This window comes from Carettochelys insculpta, chromosome 7, assembly GCF_033958435.1.
Source record: "Carettochelys insculpta isolate YL-2023 chromosome 7, ASM3395843v1, whole genome shotgun sequence".
Lineage (NCBI taxonomy): Eukaryota > Metazoa > Chordata > Testudines > Carettochelyidae > Carettochelys > Carettochelys insculpta.
In genome coordinates, this window is record NC_134143.1 from 35,098,788 (window position 1) to 35,120,341 (window position 21,554).

Sequence of the window (21,554 nt, forward strand, 5' to 3'; positions counted from 1 at the left end):
GGGGGGACAAAGGCCATGGCTCGGGGCCCACACTAACGCCTGTCTCCATTCTTCTTCCCCCCTTCCTCTCCTGTGTCCTGCAGCTGCACCATTGGAAGGACCGGAAGAGAGCGCCGGCGAGGCATCAGTGGTCCTGGAGACCCCTCCGGGGCCATCGCTCCAGGCAAGCCCCTTGGCCGAGGACCGACCGGCCCCACGGCGGGCTAGATGGCAGACCCCGCGCCACCACCAGCCGACGGTGATGGACCCCCAGCTGCTGGCCATCCACCGTTGGCAGCTGGAGGTTGCGGAGTAGCACCTGCAGGTGGAGCAACGCCGCCTGCACCTGCAGGAGCGGGCGCTGGCCTGGTGGCAAGAGGCATGGGGGGCCTACATGGAGACTTTCAACCGCCTGATGGACTACCTGGCCCCCCATGCCGCGCCGGCTGCCGCAGCGCCCGCCCTGCCTGCTCCACCCACCGCACCACCAGCTGCTCCGCACATCGCCGTCCCGTCTGCCGTCGCCCCACCACCGAGGGCCGAAGCGCCGAGGGACCCCTGGAGCCAGCTGAGACTCGCTGGGCATATCTTCCGGTCCGCCCTGCCCCCAGCCAGCCCTGGACAGGGCTGTGGCCGCGGCGGGGCTCCCGGCTGCCCACACCCAGTGCCGGACTTTAGGGGCGAGGGGTCCGGGACGTGGCCCCCCCTGTATATAGTTGGGACTTATTAATTTGTGCCCCCCATTTGCCCCGTCCCCGCCATGTAAATAGTTCTCCCCTTTATCATCCCTGGTTTTCTTTTTATTAGTGAACAAACTTTTTTATTACTATTGTTTTATTTGTACACATTACTTTTGTTCCACACGTTGTATATAGTTTGTTCTTGTTTTATTTATAGTTAAAAAAAAAAAAGTTCTTAAAGAAAAAGCAGTTTAAGTTCAGCCACAAGTGCGTGCTGTCATTTGTCCAGGAAAAGTGGGAGGGGGGTGCGGTTGGGTGCTCCATGGTGTGGGCGTTGGGGCAGGGAGTGTTGTGGAGGAAGGGGTGGGCAGTGGGGGGCCTGGCAGAGTTCACCCCGCGGCCTCGTCATGGAAGTGGGCCCGCAGGGCCTCCTGGACCCGGGTCCCTTCGGGGTCCACCTGCCGACTGGGGGCAGCGGGTGGCTGCACGTTGGCCCTGCCGGCCTCCACAGCCCAGCCCTGTAAAAAGGCCTCCCCCTTGCTCTCCACCAAATTGTGCAGGGCACAGCAGGCACCCACAATCAGGGGGATGTTGTTGGGGCCCACATCCAGGCGGGTCAGGAGACATCTCCAGCGTCCTTTCAGGCGGCCAAATGAGCGCTCCACCACCTGGCGCGCGTGGTTCAGGCGCTGGTTGAAGTGCTCCTGGCTAGCGGAGAGATGGCCCGTGTACGGGTGCATGAGCCAGGGCCGGAGGGGGTATGCCGCATCTGCGATGACGCAGAGGGGCATGGTGGTGTCCCCCACAGGGAGCTCCCGCTGGGGGATGTAGGTCCCCGCCTCCAGCCGGTGGCACAGGCCTGAGTTCCGGAAAACCCGGGCATCGTGGGTGCTGCCAGGCCAGCCCACATAAATGTCCTGGAAACGTCCCCGGCTGTCGTCCAAGGCCTGGAGGACCACAGAATGGTAGCCCTTGCGATTGATGTAGCGTCCTCCACTGTGATGCGGGGCGCGGATGGGGATGTGAGTCCTATCCAGAGCCCTGAAGCAATTGGGGAAACCCAGGGTGGCGAAGGCCGCGATGATGGCATCTGGGTCCCCCAGCCTCACGAGCCTGTGCAGGAGCATGGCATTGATGGCACGCACAACCTGCAGGGAAAGCACATGGGACAGCACCAATGAGGGGTGAGCAGGGTGTGCGTGGCCCTGCCCTGCCCTGCCCTGCCCTGCTCTCCCCTCCTCTGCCCGAGCCCCCCTCCCCCCGTGGGTTCTCTTACGTCTGTGAGGACAGCCCCGACGGTGGCCTTGCCGACACCAAACTGCTGTCCCACGGATCGTTAGCTGTCTGGAGTGGCCAGCTTCCAGACAGCGATGCCGACCCGTTTCTCCACAGACCGCATGGCGGTGTCCTGGTGCCTGAGTGCGGGGGTGAGCCACTGGCACAGCTCCATAAATGTCTGCCGGCTCATCCTGAAGTTCCTGAGCCAGTGGTTGTCGTCCCACTCCTCAAGCACCAGCCGCTCCCACCAGTTGGTGCTGGTGGGGTAGCTCCACAGCCGCTGGCGTGTGAGGTGGGTGGGGGGCGGGGTGCTTCAGGGTTGGGGGTTGAGCCCTGCTGCCCTGGGGGCAGCTCCTCCTCCGGTGTAGCAAGGAGGTGCTCAGCTGCCTCCCACATGGCATGGATCAGGGCAAGCCCTGCTCCTGCCGGGAGGGCTGGGTGGACCTCTAGCTGCTGCTGCTGGGGGTCCATGCCTGTGTCGCCCGGGGTCTGTGTGCCTATGGCTCCTCAGACCGCATGCTGTGCAGGCTGAGTGTGTCTGGGAGGGGCCCTTTAAAGGAGCGGCTAGCTGTTGCCCCGGAAGCGCTAGTCCACCCTGTGACCCTGTCTGCAGCTGTGCCTGGCATCCCTATTTCGATGTGTGCTACTTTGGCGTGTGGACGTTCCCTTGCAGCGCCTATTTCGATGTTGTGCTGCGCAACGTCGAAGTTGAACATCGACGTTGCCAGCCCTGGAGGACGTGTAGACGTTATTCATTGAAATAGCCTATTTCGATGTTGCTACATCGAAATAAGCTATTTCGACGTAGGCTTCACGTGTAGGCGTAGCCTATGTTGGGATTGATTTTTAGCAAAATAATTGGCTAAGGTATAGCTAAGCAGAACTCAAGGCTCACTATATAAACTGCGATCCAAGAAGGAGACCAGCAGGGAGAAAAGGCAGGAAAAGAAAGAGGAAGAAGAACTCAACTCCAAACCACAGCTTAACACCGAAGCTGCCAAGAATCCTCTGCACAAGTGTGACACGCAGCAACTAGAATCTAGATGCAAATGATCTTGCCCCACCAACAGGGAAGGCTTCCCTACCTTGAGCAGGACTGGTGAGCATAGCACTATATGCTTAACATGTGTATTTTGCTTTCTTGGTAATTGTCAACAAATGGAGAGTAAGAACATTACTGTGTAAGGCTTTTTGACTGGTAAAAGGTCCTGTAAATCCTTAGGAAGTTATGCCCTAAGCCCTAGAAATTGGGTAAGGGTGGGTATTTAAATTAACAAGATTACACTTTGAGCCCTAGAAACTGGTTAAAGGTGTGTGGGTCCCAGATTGTGGGAGTGATAGATAATCTTATGTGGGTAACACTGCCTGTAAGCAGGTGGGGAAGTTCTCCCGTTTCCTCTCAGAGTAATTTGTTTTTATATTGTGTTCATGCTTCCTGATCCTGTGACTGTTTTGTGTCCTGGTTCCTGCTCTTTGGACTTGGTGTTCCTTTTCTCATTTCATTCTGGACAATATTTGACACTGCACAGACTTCAGGGAACTTAAATATGTGATGTGTGAACCATTTTACCTGCCCTCCTTCAAAGAGATGACTGTTTGAGAAAGCAGGTCATAGATTTTCTTGGTGTTGGATTACTGATCCATTTATTAGAAAATGCATGTGGCTGAAAGTTCATGGCTGTTACCAACTTTTCAGACTGCCATTTCAGAGAGTCTTCTCCCAGCAACCCTTTTGGCTTAGTTTGTGCTCCTCAGGCATTTTGGAAGATCATCTTCCAGCTCCTGGATAATATCTGATGCTACTGGTGATGGCACTTTTTAAAATTCTGAAATGTGCTAGGGGATATGTGCTATCCAAGTAGTTTGGATGAATCTAGTTATTTAGAAAACTGTTCATATTCTACAAAATTCATTCTGAGTGCACCTTATGGAATACAACTAGGGTGATGATTCCAGTGGTACTGTTGTAACCCACATGCCTAGCAGTGGTTTGCTGTCCCATGTAGTGGTACCTAGATCACTTACAGAGAGAAAGAAAACATCTCCTCTACAGCCTTAGCTGAGAGCCAGCTGGCATTTAGCTAAAACTGTAGAGGTCCCAGGCATGAGTCCACCTGAAGGTGGTTACACTGTGACAAACAGTCCTGGATGTGCCTCATGAAGGACATTTTGGAGTAATGAAGATGAAGACTTTCTGTATAGGTGCAGCGTGTGGCCAAGGCTGCAGTCAGACATTGAGAGTTGCCTGTCTGCTTGCTCAGTCTGCCAGCCAGACTGGTGTCCGAACTCCTTGTTTTTGCTCTTATTTAAAGCTGTGTGTACGCATATGCCTAACGTCGGGTATGTGAAGCTATGTGACCTACATATCTCTTATTGGGACTATTATGTTTTGTTTGGACTGTTACTGACTTAAGAACCTCATGGTTATTACGTATTTTTAATTGGCAGTTGTATGTCTTGTTTTATTGTTGCATGAGTTGCTATTCCGAGGGTGTGTCAGTATGCATGATCAGGCCTGTTGTATCACTTGCAGTATTTTTCTCAAAGCAGTGATAGTGAGGTGGGTTTTCTTTTTTCCTTCTTTTTTATTTTTAGTTCACTTCAATAGGTGATTTCACATTTTCTAAAGTTTTACTTGGAGAAAATTTTCTGAAAGAATGTTGTACAGAAATATTTAGTGTCAAAGGTTAATGTACTGCAAGTAAAAGAGAAGTTCAAACAACAAAATGTTTTTCATTAGGTTCTGGAGAGGTGGTAATCTTGAATAGCGCAAAACCTAATGCTGTTCTATCATCTTTCTGTAAACGGGGGGGCTAGTCCCCTCCTACCTCAGGGATAACGTGACTAACGAGTAATTCAGAATCACTTAGCATTTAAAATATTTTTTTTCCAGAAAAGGGAGTTAAAGCACTTGGCATTTCTTCCAGGAACTAATAAAACAGGCTGCATGTTAAATCCTAACACATCTCTCATGCTCTCAGGAGAAGAACAAAACTAAGCTGTTGCCAGGATTATAAAGGCTCATTTGTTCTTTTCTGGTGGATTACATGGGCTCTTCCTGACCTGGCCTACACTGAAGGGCAATATAGTGGCAAGGTTGAATTACTTCTAAGCAATCTCTCCAATAAATTAAACTTGATACCTCCACAGCAGGGAGAAATATTTTATTAAAGATAGTTCTCAATGGAAAAGCTCAGTTTCTGTCTATAGCGATGAAATTTTTCGTGACATCATGTTTGTGCACTCCAGGGCTCTGCAACAAACCCATGCAGACATGTTTATTGGAGAGTGTTGTCCCTTGAGACTATTCTGCAGTACTCGGTGACTTTTGCCAGTAATGCTGCCTTTTGGAGATTGAGACTTAATGTGCATTTATTCTACTGAAAACCACAGAATATGAAGGAAAAACTTTATAAGTCACAAGTGATTTTGTTAGATTCATGGGTTTGTATGTACAGTTCTGCAGCTGCATTCAGCAAATCATGAGACCTTTTAAGAAGCTGGAATAATAAGTCCCTCAAAGCACTCTCACCTCTTGAACTGAATAACGTAGGGCATAAAATGACCTCTGCCAGACCACTGGTAAATTCCTTTTACTTCTGTCTGGGTTTTATTAATTTTCTCACAGAAGTTATGAAAACTCTTAAATCGTCATCCCTCCCTGGACCTTTCAAAACTTCTAAAAATGTTAACTTCCCCTAGCTTTGTATGCTTCCCACTATGCATTTTCCTCTTCTCACCTCACTTTATTTTTCACTCTCTGTATGCCTCTCTTGACCTCCCCACCTCCTGCTGCTGTAAACTGTACAGGACCATTAATAATATATGTTTGTCTGTTTTGATCTTTTCTATAATAATTTTGATCTATCCTTAGTTGGTTTATTTTTCTCATGACTGTTCCAGTCTTCTTTAACCTTGCAGTCTCCACTAGCATGAACATTTCTTGAAAGCCCATCTAAAGCTGGTGATTTTAGCCACACTTTACCCACTGCCCTGCCCCAAAAAATCCTGATGAGGGAAGTTATCATGTATTTGTATAATCTTAATCTGAAGCATGATACTGTGAAATCATTTGGGAGTGGGGTGTTCTAGACTGCTGGAGATTATTTCAGTTTCAGAAAATGCTGTGTAAAAACCATGGCTTGCAGTCTTTTCATACTGAGACTTTCTGGGGTGTCTCACCCAGTCAACAAATTGAGAGGGGAAGGGTGATGGTGACGACTTCACAACATGTGTTCAAAATCCCTAGTATGGGAACTATGTGAAAAGTATATTTTTACATGAAGTATTCAGCCATCTGTAGTTATAGACAAGTAAAGCTATTCCCATCAATCATGTCAGCACTTCAAATGATTGATACCCCTAATGTCCACCTAACCAAGTGCCATTATGTTTCTGAAAGAAAAGTCAATGCTGTTTGCAGCCATGAAGATGTATTGCAGAAAGAAAATGAAGACATTTCACCATGACTAAAATGTTAGTAAGTTTTACTTGACTGCTGTATTCAGTAGAACTATAACATTTTGGCTATGTCTACACTTGCCCTGTACTTCAAAGGGGGCAGGGTAATCAGGGTGATGGGAGATTACTAATGAAGTGCTGTGATGCATATGCAGCACTTCATTCGGCAAATTCTCACCCACAGCAAATTCTAAGTGTTGGCATGCTGTGTAGCTGCAGGCACTTCAAAGTGCCTTAACTCCTCAAAATTTTGGAGAGTAAAGGCACTTGGAAGTAGCGTGGGCACTTTGAAGTGCCTGCGACTACACGGCATGCGGGCACTTTGAAGTTTGATGCTCCAAAGTTGTCACGGGGGAAAATTTGCCCGTGAAGTGCTGTGTATGCATCACAACACTTGATTAGTAATCTCCCATCACCCTGATTACCCTGCCCCCTTCAGTACAGGGCAAGTGTAGACCTAGCCTCTGAGTAGACTCAGAGAGGTAGCTATGTTAGTCTGTTTTTTCACAAAACAAAAAAGCAGTCCCATAGAACTTAAAGACTAACAAAATAATTTATTTAGGTGGTGAGCTTTTGTGAGACAGAACCACTTCTTCAGATCTGGAAAACCCTGATAAGTGATAACTGAGAGAGAGAGAATTTAACAGAAAGAGAAAAAAGGTGACATACAAACTGATGAATCAGCTAGATAGGACAGAAGGGTGGGTGTGGAAAGGGGGAAGTGGGCTTCCTGGGATCACTCCAGATCCCAAAGGTGCGGAAACTGTCCTTGTAATGTGTAAGGTAACGGATATCTTTGCGCCCAAGGTGAAAAGCATCAAACTTGGTAATGAACTCCAATTCAGAAGTCTCTCTTTGTTATCTGGTGTTAGTCTCTTTAATTTACCTTTCATATACCTATAACAAACATGATTTCCTTAACATATTATTTTCTCCCTTCCTGCTCTATAAAGCCTCATCATTTCCTATCCTTTCAAAGACTTGTCGTCCTCTGATGTGCAGGAAAGTCAAGATCATCTCCACAATGAATAATTTAGCTTCTTAAAATTAAATTACAATATCTTGAAAATCTGCCCCCACCTCACTTTGCTCCAGCTCCTGCTTCCTTCCTACCAAAACTTCATCACCATTCCTCCTCTGTTAATCTCTCTCCCATTTGCTTGCAGAAGCTCAGCTCCGCAGTGCTTGTGGTCAATGCCTGTGAACAGGTGATTGCGAACAGCAGGGAGTTTTGGGAGGGTAGTTTACAAGGGGAGTTGAGAGGGGATCTGGTTCCTTCTGACATTCTCTAAAACTTAAAACTGCACCCCAAACTACCACACTGAGTTTGCTTGACGCTATTGACAGATTTCTGTCAACAAAACAGATGTGTAAACACTCCTACAAGGCCTCTCTTGACAGACAGGGCATCCAGAACAATGGGCATCCCTGTCTGCTGTGCTTCCAGGCACCTGTTTTGTGGAGAGAGCAGCCAGGCAGTCTGGCTGCTGTGTCAACAAAGTGGAGCACTCTTCCGATTTGCTTTTGTGAATGCACGTGGTCTGTCAACAGAGATTTTATTGGCAAAATTCTCCCCATAGTGTCGACAGATAGCTATAGTTTAACTGTAGCCCTGGAGAAAAACTGTGGGAGAAAGGATGCTAGCTAGTGGAAGAAACTAAGAAGTAATTTCTTGTTATTGTGTGTTCTTGTTTTTTTTGTTGTTGTTGTTGTTTGCTAATGCAGGATATCAAATTGATTAATGTCAGTTCCTGTGAGTCATCTGCAGAACTGCCAAAATCATAACAAATACTCATTAGTGAACAGGTAGTTCTGTACTTGCCAAGCTCATCTCCTCTGTGAAAACCATTCTTCAAGAAAGGAAAACTTTCCACTTATAAATAATGTATATGGAGCATAGACTTATATGTAGCTGAAGTATAAAAAGCTAAAGTGTAATTATGTGGCTGGGTGGATCATATGCAGTTACATGTGAAGTGCTTCATTACTTGGTCATCATTGATTTAACTTCACCTTGACAGGCAATCTAGCAAAAGTGCAGTTTCCGGAACAATTTTAAATCCAAGAAATCTGGTCATGGCTATTGTATTTTCTAAAACTCTTCGATGTTTTCTGCTCATTTGTTGGAAACAGTAAAATAAAAATATCTGTCTATAACCTGTTTTATAGCAAAACCTTTCACTATGCTGTTTGCCTTGCTAAATGGATTGGTTAAGATTTTAAGACTGTCCAATTCAGTGTATGAGGAGGGTATTTACCAATCTAAAATTAATGGACTCTTCCTCTTCCTCACACTCAATGAGTGGTTAAAGCAGTAATTTCACCAAAAGTTCAGCTGATTCCTCCTGCCAGTAGCTCTTCACTTTTTAAATGCCAGTGCTACAGCACAATGTGATTTATTTTGTTTTTGTTGGTTTTTTAGTCCATATTGAAATGAAACTTTTAGCTCTTCTTTTTCCTCCCTAAAATTAGTTTTTTAGCTTTCATGGTGGTGGGGGAAAGAGAGAAAACATCGGAGTGATATTCCAAACAGCTGGGCACCATGCAACTGATAAAAATAATTCAATATTTATTAGTTGTAAGCATCTTGTGATTTCTGGGCTGCCTTACAACCTTTGAACACTTGGTGGATGGCAAAGTATTCAACAATGGTTCAGCAATGTATTTAAGCACATTCCTTTATCTATGCATATGGATAGCTTCATCTAAGATAATGAAACTACTGAAAGTCAAATATCCAATGATTTTTGTTTTCTGAGCACAAGTAGAAGAAGTTAATTCAATACTTTAAAACTTTTTCATATTTCTATCCTTGTTTTATATTTATGTCGGGGTGGTGGAATGTGTAATAGGTGACGTTGATTACAACTGGTGATAAATTAATCATGAATTTGAAAGACCTTACAAACATTTTCAGCATGGCTAACTATGGCACATGGGATTAGTAAATATTAAAAAGTTATGGTAGAGAGAATTAGAAGATTGCACACACCCACAGAGAGGATATTTTGTTAAATGCCATTAATTGAAAACTCAAATTTTACAGCGGTTATGAGTTAGAGAATCTGAATCTGGCCCTTACTTTGAAGTGGATTTTTTGCTTTGTTTTCTAATATAACTAGCGTGTTTCTCTGTAACATCTTTTGTGGTTCATAATTTTCTCATATTTCCATATTCCTTTATCTGTTTATGTCCAAATAGCTTACTGATTTCATAAAGGTTAGGCTTCATGTTGTATCCTTAACTCAAGATTTCTTTTTTCTTTTTCAATGTTGTATTTTTATTAACTTTCATAATAGAATCATAACTAAGCTGATTGTCATTTTGTTTACTTTAACATATAAATTGATTCTCTGATATTTTCCAATAATGCAACTAGTTCAAAATCTTGACCAAGGTGGGAAAAATTGTCCAAAGTAAGTGCACTGGAGCTGCTCTGGCATTCATGTGCTCTGGGCGTAAAAAGGTTGACCAAGTGATTTGACACCAGATCACAGAGGGATTCATTATCAGGGATGGGGTTAGTTCCTTGCTTGGTCCATTAGCTTGTGCTGTTTTGGATGCTACTGGACAGTCCCTCCTTGTGGACATAGGACTTGCTTGCTACTCCTCAAACTCCAAGTCTGGAAAGCAATTAAGGATGTGGCTTAAGTTATTTTCTGAAGCGCGTTGATTTAGTGAAATGGGGTACAGGGGAACTGGCTTGCCTGTAGGCAGCCTAGCTAATAAAGAATGCGGAGACACTTGTGGAGGAGCTCGTCCCTTCAGCTAAGCTCTGATTGGGATCTATAGCTACAATTTCTCCAGACTCCCAGGCCAGTTCTGTACATCTGGTATAGACATGTGAACGATCTTCCAGAACATATCAGTGACATGCTTTCGAGGCATTTTGTGACTGAAAATGGGTCAAAGCTATCTTCACAAAGGAAAGGGGTCATAAAAACTGAAATTTCCTTTAGACTTCTAGGTTACTCAATTTAGGTGTGAGGTGGAGGAGGGTGGGTAGGGGAATAGAGGCTTAACTCCGGGCTTTGAATGCCTGCAAAGGATGGCTCTGTCAGAAGGCTTCTGTTTCTCTTTCTGCCTCCTCTTTGCCAACTAGCTGTCATATTTACAGGTCAGATTTTCAGTGAGATTCTGAATTGTGTGCTTTTTTTGACCAAATGCATCAGTCTACCACTCAATACATGTATTGCTAATATGTGTGCAGAATGTAGACATAATTTAGTGGTATTATTCTGGTATTTCCTCTTTGTGCATCTGCTTTCTTTTCCCAGGCCAGTTGCTAGCAGAACTACAGAGATTGAGACTGTGACCTTGCCCCCTTTATTTTAAGGGCGTACTGAAAGTGTTATGTGCTACAAATAGACAAAATCTGGGGAACTGACAACAATGGCTTGATTTAGAATGTTTTTAGTTATCAAGTGATTCTTTGTCTCCCTGTAGTGGCCTAATGGAATGGTATCACTATCTTCTAGCCACAATATTACGTAACTTTCATACTGGCTCTTCCAAGCACTAGCTTAATATATATGACATTTCTTTCTGACATTAGCACTTTTGAAATCTATGTAATGAGGGACATTCCTGGTGGGGGGATGAGGCCTCAGACTGCCTCCCCTTCTGTCTCACACCTATCCAGCCCATACTCCACTACTGACTCCTCGTCTCCCAAGTGATGCTAGTGATGCAGCGTGGAGTAGAACAGGGGCTGGTCATTTTGCCACCAACTCCCTACACTGCCCAGGCCCCCTGCCCTCCTGAAGGAGGGTTTCGGGCACAGTGGAGTGGTCCTGGTCACTCTACTGGCTACTGTGCTGCCCTGGTCCCACATCCCCTTGAAACATACATTCCTCTGCAATTTTCCAGTTTCCCAACAGGCTTGCAGGGATGATGTTTAAACTGTGCCTCTCCCCATGGCCTGAAATGGAGATGTTGACTTTCTGCTTGTGTTGCTCAATCTCTGATGCATCCTGCACGTTTTGTCCGTGGCCCCTCAAAACCCATACTGCTCCTTGACAAACTTCAAAATCTCCCCGGAGACCTCCACTGGTTCTTGGGGATATTTATTCAGGATGGACTTAGGTTTGCGTAAATACTGCAGGGAGAGAGCGGGAAATACTAATCTGTACGTATATTCAGTCTTCACTGCAGATTAAACTTTACTGCTTGGTTTTAGTTGTGAATAGTATGACTAGTTTGGAATTGCAAGTAGCAAATGTAGTCGCAATTTAACATTTTTTCTCTGTGAGACTATAGCAAGAAGTCAAGCTAGAAAAACTTAACATAAAAAAATCTGTGGTTTTTGTGAAATAATAAGTTTCTCTTTTAGTGCACTTTATAGTTTGGTATGTGGGGGAGAAGTTGTCAGATATTTTGTCCTATATTCTGCCATTTCCGTAAATTCAATTGATTTGTCTTCAAGAACGGGGAATCAGACTAAATATGCTAGTTTGTCGCAGGACTTTGTTTTTGTTACTTTGACTTCAGTTTCAATTTTGTCATGAAGTAACAGATGCTTCTTTTAAGAGAAGCTACAAACACTTAAAAGTGATGATAACATTTTAACAGATAATGAGACTCTTGTATTTTAATTAGGAATGCAGGGCATTCTGAGCTCTCTGTTTCTTGCATGGGTAACTTACTCCAAGACCAGACTTTAGAAGCCTAGTAAGCATTCAGGAAATACCCCCTCAGACAAAGATGTTTGTCTTTTTATCACTCTAATTGCTCCTTCAGTGGAGCCTCCTTATCTGCCTTTTCACCTTTCCGTGGAGGTTCCATAGGACTCTGTCCTTGGTCTCCATCTTTCTCTACACCTTATATCCAATGGTGTATGCAGTGTGATCTGGCCTGGACTGTACTTATGGGATGATGGAAGTGTGGCCATGTGAGCAGAAGTATGGGATCTGTACTTAAAAATCAGGACTTTACCCAGCAAAAATCAGGGGTGATCTTGTTCACAAACCAAGTTCAACTACCATCTCTAGGATAATGACCCAAGGATCTACTCTATCCCAGACTTCTGTCCCTCTAAACTAAACTAAAATCAGTCTTTAATATTTTTACATGCATGTCTAGTCATACGCTTGAGATCAACATGACTAAAGCAGAAAACCTAATCCTCCTCTCCTACAAGCCCTTCTTGTTCCCTCCTTCAATCACTTGCCAGCATCCTGTCTGCCACTCAGGGTCATAATCTGGGTGTCATGTTTGCACTCGTATTTTTTGCATCCCACTTTCTAAATCTTGCTGCTTTCTTTCTGCATAACATCTGCAGGACATTACCTTTCTTATCCACTCACATGGCTAACACACTTTCATTATCACGTCTTCAGTGCGATAATCCTCTTTTTGACTTTAACAAATGCAATCTTCCTCTGCTTATATCCATTCAGAATGCAGCTGCAAAGATAATTTTTCCTTTTTGCTTTGACTGTGCAACTCCCTTTTTGCATCCATCCCTCCACTGGCTACCTTTTCTTTTCTCAACCATCTGCTTGTTGTCACTTTCAAGGCCCTCTCTGCCAATCATCTCCCATTTGAATGTTGTCTCTGATCAGCCCATGATGCCAACCTCAATCACTTTCTTCACACTTTGCAACAAGCTACCCTATCAGGAAAACTAACTCATCCTCCTACAGAAACCTCCTTAAAACTTTCCCTTGCTGTTATTCTTCCAAAACTTAATTCGTAGGCAGCCAAGATGCAGATACCCTGCCTATCATGCTGACCTTATTGTCTCATTGTTCCATGTACTCCCGCTTTCACTTTCCTTTTCCATACAATTCTTTATTTCTGCCCAGACTTCTTTAAGGAGCTTGCTAAATAAGATGAGGGCATGTATTTAATAGGAATGACACCAAACCCCTCTAATATCTGCAGAGAGCAGAACAGTTTTTAATCATCTTGTCTGAAACTCCACATGGTAAACTGTGTGAAATTCAGTTTCTCTGCCTTTAGCAAAAAAATTGAGTCATCTTTGCCTTCAATTTGAGTTTGCAGCTCCAGGGAGAACAAACATATATTTGAAACCTTATTCTTTAGACCACTAAAACATTCTCTGCAGTCAATCCTAAAAGCTCTGTTACTACTTCATTTACTTTCTCTCTCTGCAGGAGATGCTTCTGCCAAATCACATCTCATTCCTGCGTAAAAATTTGTATCCTGAGAATCTCCGACGCATCATGGTGGGCAAGAGAGTTGTCATGCATAGAACTATGGTTGTTTTACCCCTGTGCAGTGTTGGCCTCTACTTCAAACTTAACAGAGCACCTCGTAATGACAGTGCTTCAGAATTTGAAAGCATTCTTCAAAAAGTAGTTGTAAAATCTGTCTCCTTTGAAATAAGTATTCCCTTTGCAATATTCCCTGTGGCAGGGCCAGGGTGGGGCCCCTGCCTCAGAGGGAGCCCAAACAAGCAGAAGGGCCTGCAGGACAACCACAGGCAGCTGGGCTGGAGGTGGCTCAGCCTAATTGGGGCCAGCTGAATCCATCATTGGGCTAATAAGAGGCCTTTAAAAACCATTTACAGTGGGAAAGGTGGGGGAGAGTGTGAGAGGTGAGTGAAGAGAGGCGAGGAGACCAGAGAGAGGGAGAGTGCACATGCACGTGCGCGCGCAGGAGAAAGGATCAGGAACACCAGAAACCGCAAAGGGGGAATGAGTAGCTGCAGCAGATTGAGAGAGGGACTTGTTACAGCTGCAGCCTGAAAAAGGTACCGGGGGAATTGTCTGGGGCAGTGGCCCAGAGAGAAGAGCAGCTGCACCAAGGGCTAAGGGAGTCAGCCCTTCCCACTAGCAGCCACATATGGTCCCTGGGCTGGAGTGGGCAGGAGCTGGGTTCCCCCCAGACCACCTCTCACCCTAGCGAGGGCAACTGGGCCCTTAAGTGGGTGCAGTGGACTGAGTAAAAGCCAGAGGCCCAGGAATAAGATGAACTTTGTCACACTCCCCAGTTTGCAAAGTTGTTAAGCTACTTGTCCATAATTATCTGAAAAAGAGTTCTTTGTAGCTTAAAAGCTTCTCTTTCACTAGCAGGTGTTGATTCTCTAAAAGACATCAGAGAGACAAGGTGAGTGAGGTAATGTCCTGAGACCCCCATGGCTGCAAGAATCCTGCACCGTAATTTAGTGTCAGAACCAGATTTGAATCGAGGTCTCCTGGCTTCCAGTCCTCTGTAAAGTTCACCAGAGTAGGAAATGAAGTAGAACACGCATTCAGTTCAAATTACCACAGGCAGCATGTAATCGCTCTAGATGGAATTTGGATAAGAATTTGACATTTAACACATGCCATATGACCTCTAGTAACTACAAGTGATCAAGGTGTGGGGTTCCAAATTTCCTATGGAAGTTGTCCCCAGGTACAGTGCCCTGATATTTTACTGGGGGAGGGGATGGTAATTTACTGCTGATTTGGAAATGAGGTATAATACCACTCATAGAATTATCAGTTCTACTTCATGGTGCACCTATAAGTTACATAGAGGTCTCTAGACAAAGCTAAATCCATTGCACCTTTGCTTATCTTCTGAGATGTGAGGAGTTCACAAAAATTCATGCACATTCAGACAAAAGAGAAATGAATGAATTACGAAGCATATACAATTTCACAGGTTAGTCTTACTCAATAGCCTTGTAATGAATGTTATTAGATATGCTAAGGCGTAGTTTGCTGTAGGATAGACATACTGGGTAAGCAGACTGACTTTCTTAATTTAAGAAGGTACATTATGTCAATCAAGTACTTTGTGCTCACTGCAGAGAGAGCCTGTGGTTTATTATTGTTGTAAGAGTTTTGTAGAAGCTGTCTAAATTTCTTGGAAACTTGTTTGTAAATAGTCTGTGTAATTTGCCACCTGGTATAAATGATTCCAGAGAGAGTTAGCAGTTTAAATCCCTTAGTTCATTACTTTTCAATTACTATTTTTCCTTTTGAATAATTCAGTGATCCAATCTGCTTAATTCATGGTATTCTAAAGAAATAATACCTGTTTAAAAAGAAGTCTTAGTTGTTTCTTTTGGGAGGCCTGGGGGATGTAGTGATAAAAATTTTATAGCTTTTAAATTCTTTCCTAAAGTAAAGCAATGCTCCCCCACCCCCCAAATATTTTTATATGTTTAGAAACAAAATCTAATTGAGGAAGCCCTCTTAGGGCTATAATGTGATATCTGTTCTGGAATACTATACATGACTTGTTGGTTTTGCATCAAGAGACTTCTAGAAGAATCATTGCTTATCCATTTTTGTTTCTTACACATGTATCATGGCAGCACAAAAAAGCCCCAGTCAAAGATCGAGGCACTATTGTGCTAGGTACTGTACAGGTAGTTGTTAAAGGCACATTTTTATAATTAAGGATTTATGGGAAGCTTCTGGAAGGCAACCAAAGACAACAGAGCTAAGCCAGCCACCTGGTCCTAGAGGACTCAGCCAACTCTCTTAATGCAGATGCTGCACTCAGAGCTGGTGTGAGCTTCTATTAATAAGTTCTGTGGAAGCTGCTGGAGTATATCATGTGAGCACTGAACATGCTAATAATTACGACTGCAAATGCCCTTCAGTGTGAGATTTTATCAAATGGAAATTTAAAACAAATATTAGAACAATGACAAGCAGCAGGACGCTGAACAATAAAAGGATTCACTAAAAAACTTTCCCATGAAAAGCCAAATATATGATTTCCACAGAGGCAAAATAATTCCTTTTGGAAAGGCGGAAGTGGAGCTTCACTTTATTACTGGGTTCTTCTGTGATTTAATAAGCTGTCTTCACGAGAGCCTACCAGCATGTATTATTTAAAAGGGAAAAAGAATTTTAAGAAATTTTAGTAGACAACATCTAGCTCTTCTCAAGGAAAAGCAATTAAGCTAACAATGTGGTGACTACCCATCAGATATGGGAAGGAAGGTGATGGCTGAAGGCAGACACAATTGCCATGTCTCAGCAAGGTGATTAATATACACCCTCATAGTGAAGTAGAAAAATGTTTGTGATAAGATACTTGTTGACTTTCATATGTAGGACTGAGAAAATAGACTTGAGGTTCTGCTGGAGATGTTTACCCATAGAGAATCACTGTTTCTTTGGGACCTGCTATTTATAGATGCTGCTCAACATATGGCATTGGTCTACTCTAGAGAGTTTTGACAACAAAATAGGGTGGATAAGGGAAGCTGTGAGCCTTGCCAGGCCATCTTGGGCGGGACCACATGCTGCAGGCCCAGCACATGCAACCATGTGCATGGCCACGTGTCCCACCTGGAGATGGTGGGCAGCCCCTGGGCATGGGCATCATCCTGCTGCTAACCCCAGGAGGGGCAGATGTCCCTACCATGGCTAGGTGGAGGCCAGCCACACAGATGACAGCCTGACCTTGGACACCACACTGACAGATATGCCCCTGGTGTGCAGGCATGTCTGTGGGCAAGAGGCAGGACCCTCTACAGTGGACAGCATCATAGACCACACATGTGGGGATGGCATTCTAGGTTGACAGAGCCAGTGCGCGCCCAGCTCTCTTGCCACCCATGTGGGGACCCCTCAGTGCCCAGACGTGTGGGCTGCTAGACCATCAGGCGGGAGGGATGGGGTGGGGTGGAGCACACATGCCTGTGGTCCCAGGACATTCCTGTCCCATGTGTTGGGGGCAGGGGCCAATGTTCAAAGTGTGCAGGGGGCTGTGGTGCAGAAGGGATTCACTGTCTCCCCCTTCCTCCTTACAGCTGCCTAGTCGGAGGGCTGGGCCAGCCCCACCTTCCCCCACCCCCTTGCCACCAGGGCCAGCCAGTCCTGTCACGGGACAACCTGGAGCACCACCCAAGAGGCCACCAACACCACCTTCCCAGGGGCAGCCCTGCATCCACAGGGTCTGCTGCAGGGCAGATGATGATGCCCTGTGGGCATACAAAACTGTCCCATGGAGACCGAATGAATTTATGGAGTGGCGGGTGCAGGTCGAGGAGTTGTGATGGGCATATGAATGGGAGAGGAATGCATGGGAGCAGGAGTGGTAGAAGTGGTCCTAGGCTGAACTGATGGCCCACTTGTCTACCTTCACCAGTGCCAGGCAGGTCCGGTCAGCTCAGCCACATGTGGCCTCTGTCCCTGCCTCACCCTACTGATGATCTCCTAGGTAACAGTGGTGGCAATGATGGGGAGTAGCTCCTGCAGCTCTGCCTGGCTCCAGGACATGGCCAGGGGCTGATCTGGCTCCATGGCTGGGTGCACAGCATGGGGTCCCCCTGGGGCCATGTGTGCCATCCTTCATGGGGGTTGCAAAGCCTCTGGTATGCAGGGAACTGGTGTTGGAGGTGGGCCTTGAAGTGCACACCTGTCTGGGAGTCCCAGAAGGGCTTGCCAGCCAGGTGACTCCATTAGTTGCCTTCTGGGGCCCATTCTGTGAAGAGAGCGGCCACAGTTCAATGTCTGCTCTCTGTCAACAGAGCAGGTCGAAAGAGCGATCCACTTTCGTGCATGAACGTGATCTGTTGCCAGAAGTTTTGCCAGCAGATATCTTCTGGCAGTAACTTCTGGCAACAGATCGCTGTAGTGTAGATGTAGCCATGGAGTTTAGTTTTGGCTGGTATGTTGCCACTGTGACACTAAAGGGAAGTGTCTGACTTTAGGTCAAATATGACAACTGATTCAGCAGTTTGTGAAACTTTCTTTCGGGAGAAGACTGACTGTTTCAGACATCCTTTCCTGTGGTGATCCAAATATTTAGGAGCAGTGAAGACCATCTATGCTCATCTCACAGGGGAACAATACTTAAATACAGTGTGTACACATGAAGCTTTATACAGTATACACTAGAAAGGCAGTGTTTATGGGGGAAAATCCCCAGAAACAGCATTGAACTGGGCATGTAATGTTTTGTGTTCTGTTGCTGCATAGACAGAAATCCAGCAAAGTAAGAACAATATAGAAAAGAAACAAAATTTTACTTGTTAAATTTCTAAGGGTATTAGACTGAAGAACAAATACAAACTAATGTCTTTAGTGTGCTCTTACTTGTGTCAATAATGCCTTTGTGGCTAGGCTCTTGTCATACCGTTATTCTATAACTCGGGAAGCTGAGGGTCCTCTATGCCTGTCTTATTCCTGTCATTGCTTTGTGTTTTTTATCTCCTTTGTTTCTGCTTTTCATTTCTTTTAGGAATAGCAACAGTGACTTTATTTCTCCCTCACCTCTCCTGCCTTCGCTTCCAGCTCCCTGCTGGGTTATTTCTTCTCCCAAAACTCCCTTATTTATTCAGCTCATCTCTAGTTCACTTCATTGTGAAGCTTAACCATCCCCTTTCCTAGCACTGCCTTCTCTCTGAATTCTCTGGTGCAGTAAGTTCTGGTCTTACCCAGGGAAGGTTTTATGAAATAACTCGGCAGTATTTTCTCCATGCTGCAACAATGTTATAGGCTTAACAAAATTAAACAAAGAAAAAAAAATACCTCCCCTGCCCCCAAACAGATGAATTCTGGAAAGCCATGGAAAGAATCATGGGAGTTATTCTCAAAACTCCAGTAGGTTCCGGTAGTCACCCCATGTTATACCACGAGAAAGGTCCCAGTTCATAGAGCCTAATAGCAGTACACAGAACCATGGAATAGCCTTCCAGAATGCCTCATGGTTATTAAAAAAACAAACTAACCAAAAGAATCATGGGGAGTGTACTGGCTCACAAGGAAAGTCTTGTAAACTGGCATGAGCAAAAAAGGTGGATGTACTCTTCTGCTATGGTTATTCTGCATTACAGAATGATGAAAGGATTAGAAAACATTCCTTACAGTGGAGTCTCAGGGAGCTTTTATCTATTTAATTTCATGAAGAGCAAGATAAGGAGTAACTTCATTACAGTTCATGAGTACCTAGATGTGGTTTAACTTTTTGATAATGGCCTCTTCAGTCTAGAAAAGAAAGATCTTAACACAATCTAATGGTTGGAAATTGAAGCTAGACAAAGACAAACTGGAAAGAAGTCAGATTTTAAAGTCAGATTTATTAGCCCTTGGAACAACTTAGGAAGGCTTCTGGTGGCTTTTTCATCTCTGGAACATTTTAAAATCAAGACTGGATATTTTTCAAAAAGGTATGCTATAGAGATTTCTTATGTGATTCTCTGGTTTGTGTTGTACTGGAGAGCCGATTGCATGATCAGTGTTTCCTTCTGGCATGGGAATATAGATAAAATAGTGAGCATATTCCAAAAATCCCTTTCCCATTTAGACAAGGCCAAATTGTGTGAGAAAAGTCCATTATTGAATCGTTCAGCACTTTAACTGATTTCATGCGACTTTTTTTTTAAAAAAAGGCTTAAATTACATCAAATATTTAACTTGTGTCTCGTAAGCTTAACTGGCGAGAATGTGTTAGTGAATGTTCCTCTGAGAGCCCTCCCTATGTGTCACTAACATCTGTTTTTCTGAGTGTAGTCTGTTGAATGGCTTTTGTGTCATGAGTGAGCTGATATTTAGTGAAGGCCTGAGAGGAAAGAGTAACTCCTTAGTTAGAAAGGATGAAAAAGAAGGAAGCACAATGAGCTCCACAGGAGCAAGGCACCGAATATTTTGGCTCCTGATTCCTACTTAGGGCCCATAGCACTAAAGCCAGGAAAGGCCCAGTGGGGAAGCATGACTAGAAGTGTAGAACTCATCAGATTCTTGTCTGAACAGAATCGTGTCTGACCAGAGCTTTTTGAAAGCGGATGCTATAACTGATTTAAATGTTCCTACCTAAATTGGAATGCTGTAAGGGCTCATTATTATTTCATGATAATGCACTTCAATGCATTTAAATAGGCTGTCTTGCCCTTTAAGATTACTGGTGATATGCAGGGCTAAAAAGAGCTAAATAATATTAATATTTAAGTTAAAGGTTAAATAGATAACACAAGGCAGTTATGATGAAAAAAGTAAACCCAGTGTGAGTACAATGATTGCATTCTGAAAGTCTGTGAGTATGAATGCATGCATTACCAACTGCAGATGATTGTTGGCCAATCAGCACAACAGAGTAAAATCTCAATACATTATAGTTGTTTGGAGTCTGTGGGTTTATTGTAAATCAGATAAAAGCACCTTTTAGTGTTTAATATTATACACTTTTCTCTTCTCAAAAAGTCCCATGGAAAACAACCTTCTTACAACTTTTTTTTAATTTTACTTCTAAAATTTCATTGAGAATTCAATTCTAGAGGAAGATTGTGGAGTTTTTTGGTTAAAGTTTGTAAATCTACTGTCCCTTTATTTCCACTGTGAATATTGCTGATGACAACCCTCTCTTCTTTTCCCTCTACATCCTATCCAGAGGTGATCTTATTTTCTGCTCACTCACAAATTTCTCTCTCAACTGATGAGCTGTTGCCATCCAGTCCAGTGTCTTGGCCTATATTTTTACTTCTCACCATGGATGTCCAATCATCTAAAATTCTCTATGGCGAAAACTTTCTACAAATGTTCCTTCAGTGTATTCAGAATGCTTTGACCACATTGTTCCCCCTTTTTAAGTCTTTTAATTAGTTCCCCCTTCATTTCCACATTGTATGCAAATTTTGTATGTTTACCTTCATATTCTTCATAAATTAGGTATACTCTAGATGATCCATTAGCCTATCTTGACATTAACCACCTGGCTTTACTCTACCAGCATTGCCAATCTTCTTTCTTGGATGACATTAGTGTGCACAGTAAAGAGAGAGATTATAAATCCTACAGGGTAGAAATTAACTGAAGAAAGAGAAAAAGCGGGAGACTGAGGATACAGCAATCAACCAAATAAATATGACTTCTATGACTGAGTCCCCCTACCAGCCCTCTGGGCACCCAACCACCCTGTCCTGCTGGGCTAGATGTTCTGATCTTCTGCAGCGAAGAGACAGAGCTGAGATAACAGCCACACAGCAGAGTAACACTGATGCTAATACCAGTTCTGGGAGGACTCGGCTACAGGGAAATCCAGTGTGAACAATTGTTGCCTTAGAAGGGAAGGGGTGACACCTGTGCATATCTCCTTTTTATTGATAAGGAGAGAAAACATCCTCACAAACTTTGTGTGTACAACTTTTGGGCACAGTAAGATGGATTTATCTGGGGATATTTGGTTTCTTTTGAGTGCTGTGCTCCTGGATGCTAAGTACCTGTAGCTGAGTCTTTCCAGAAC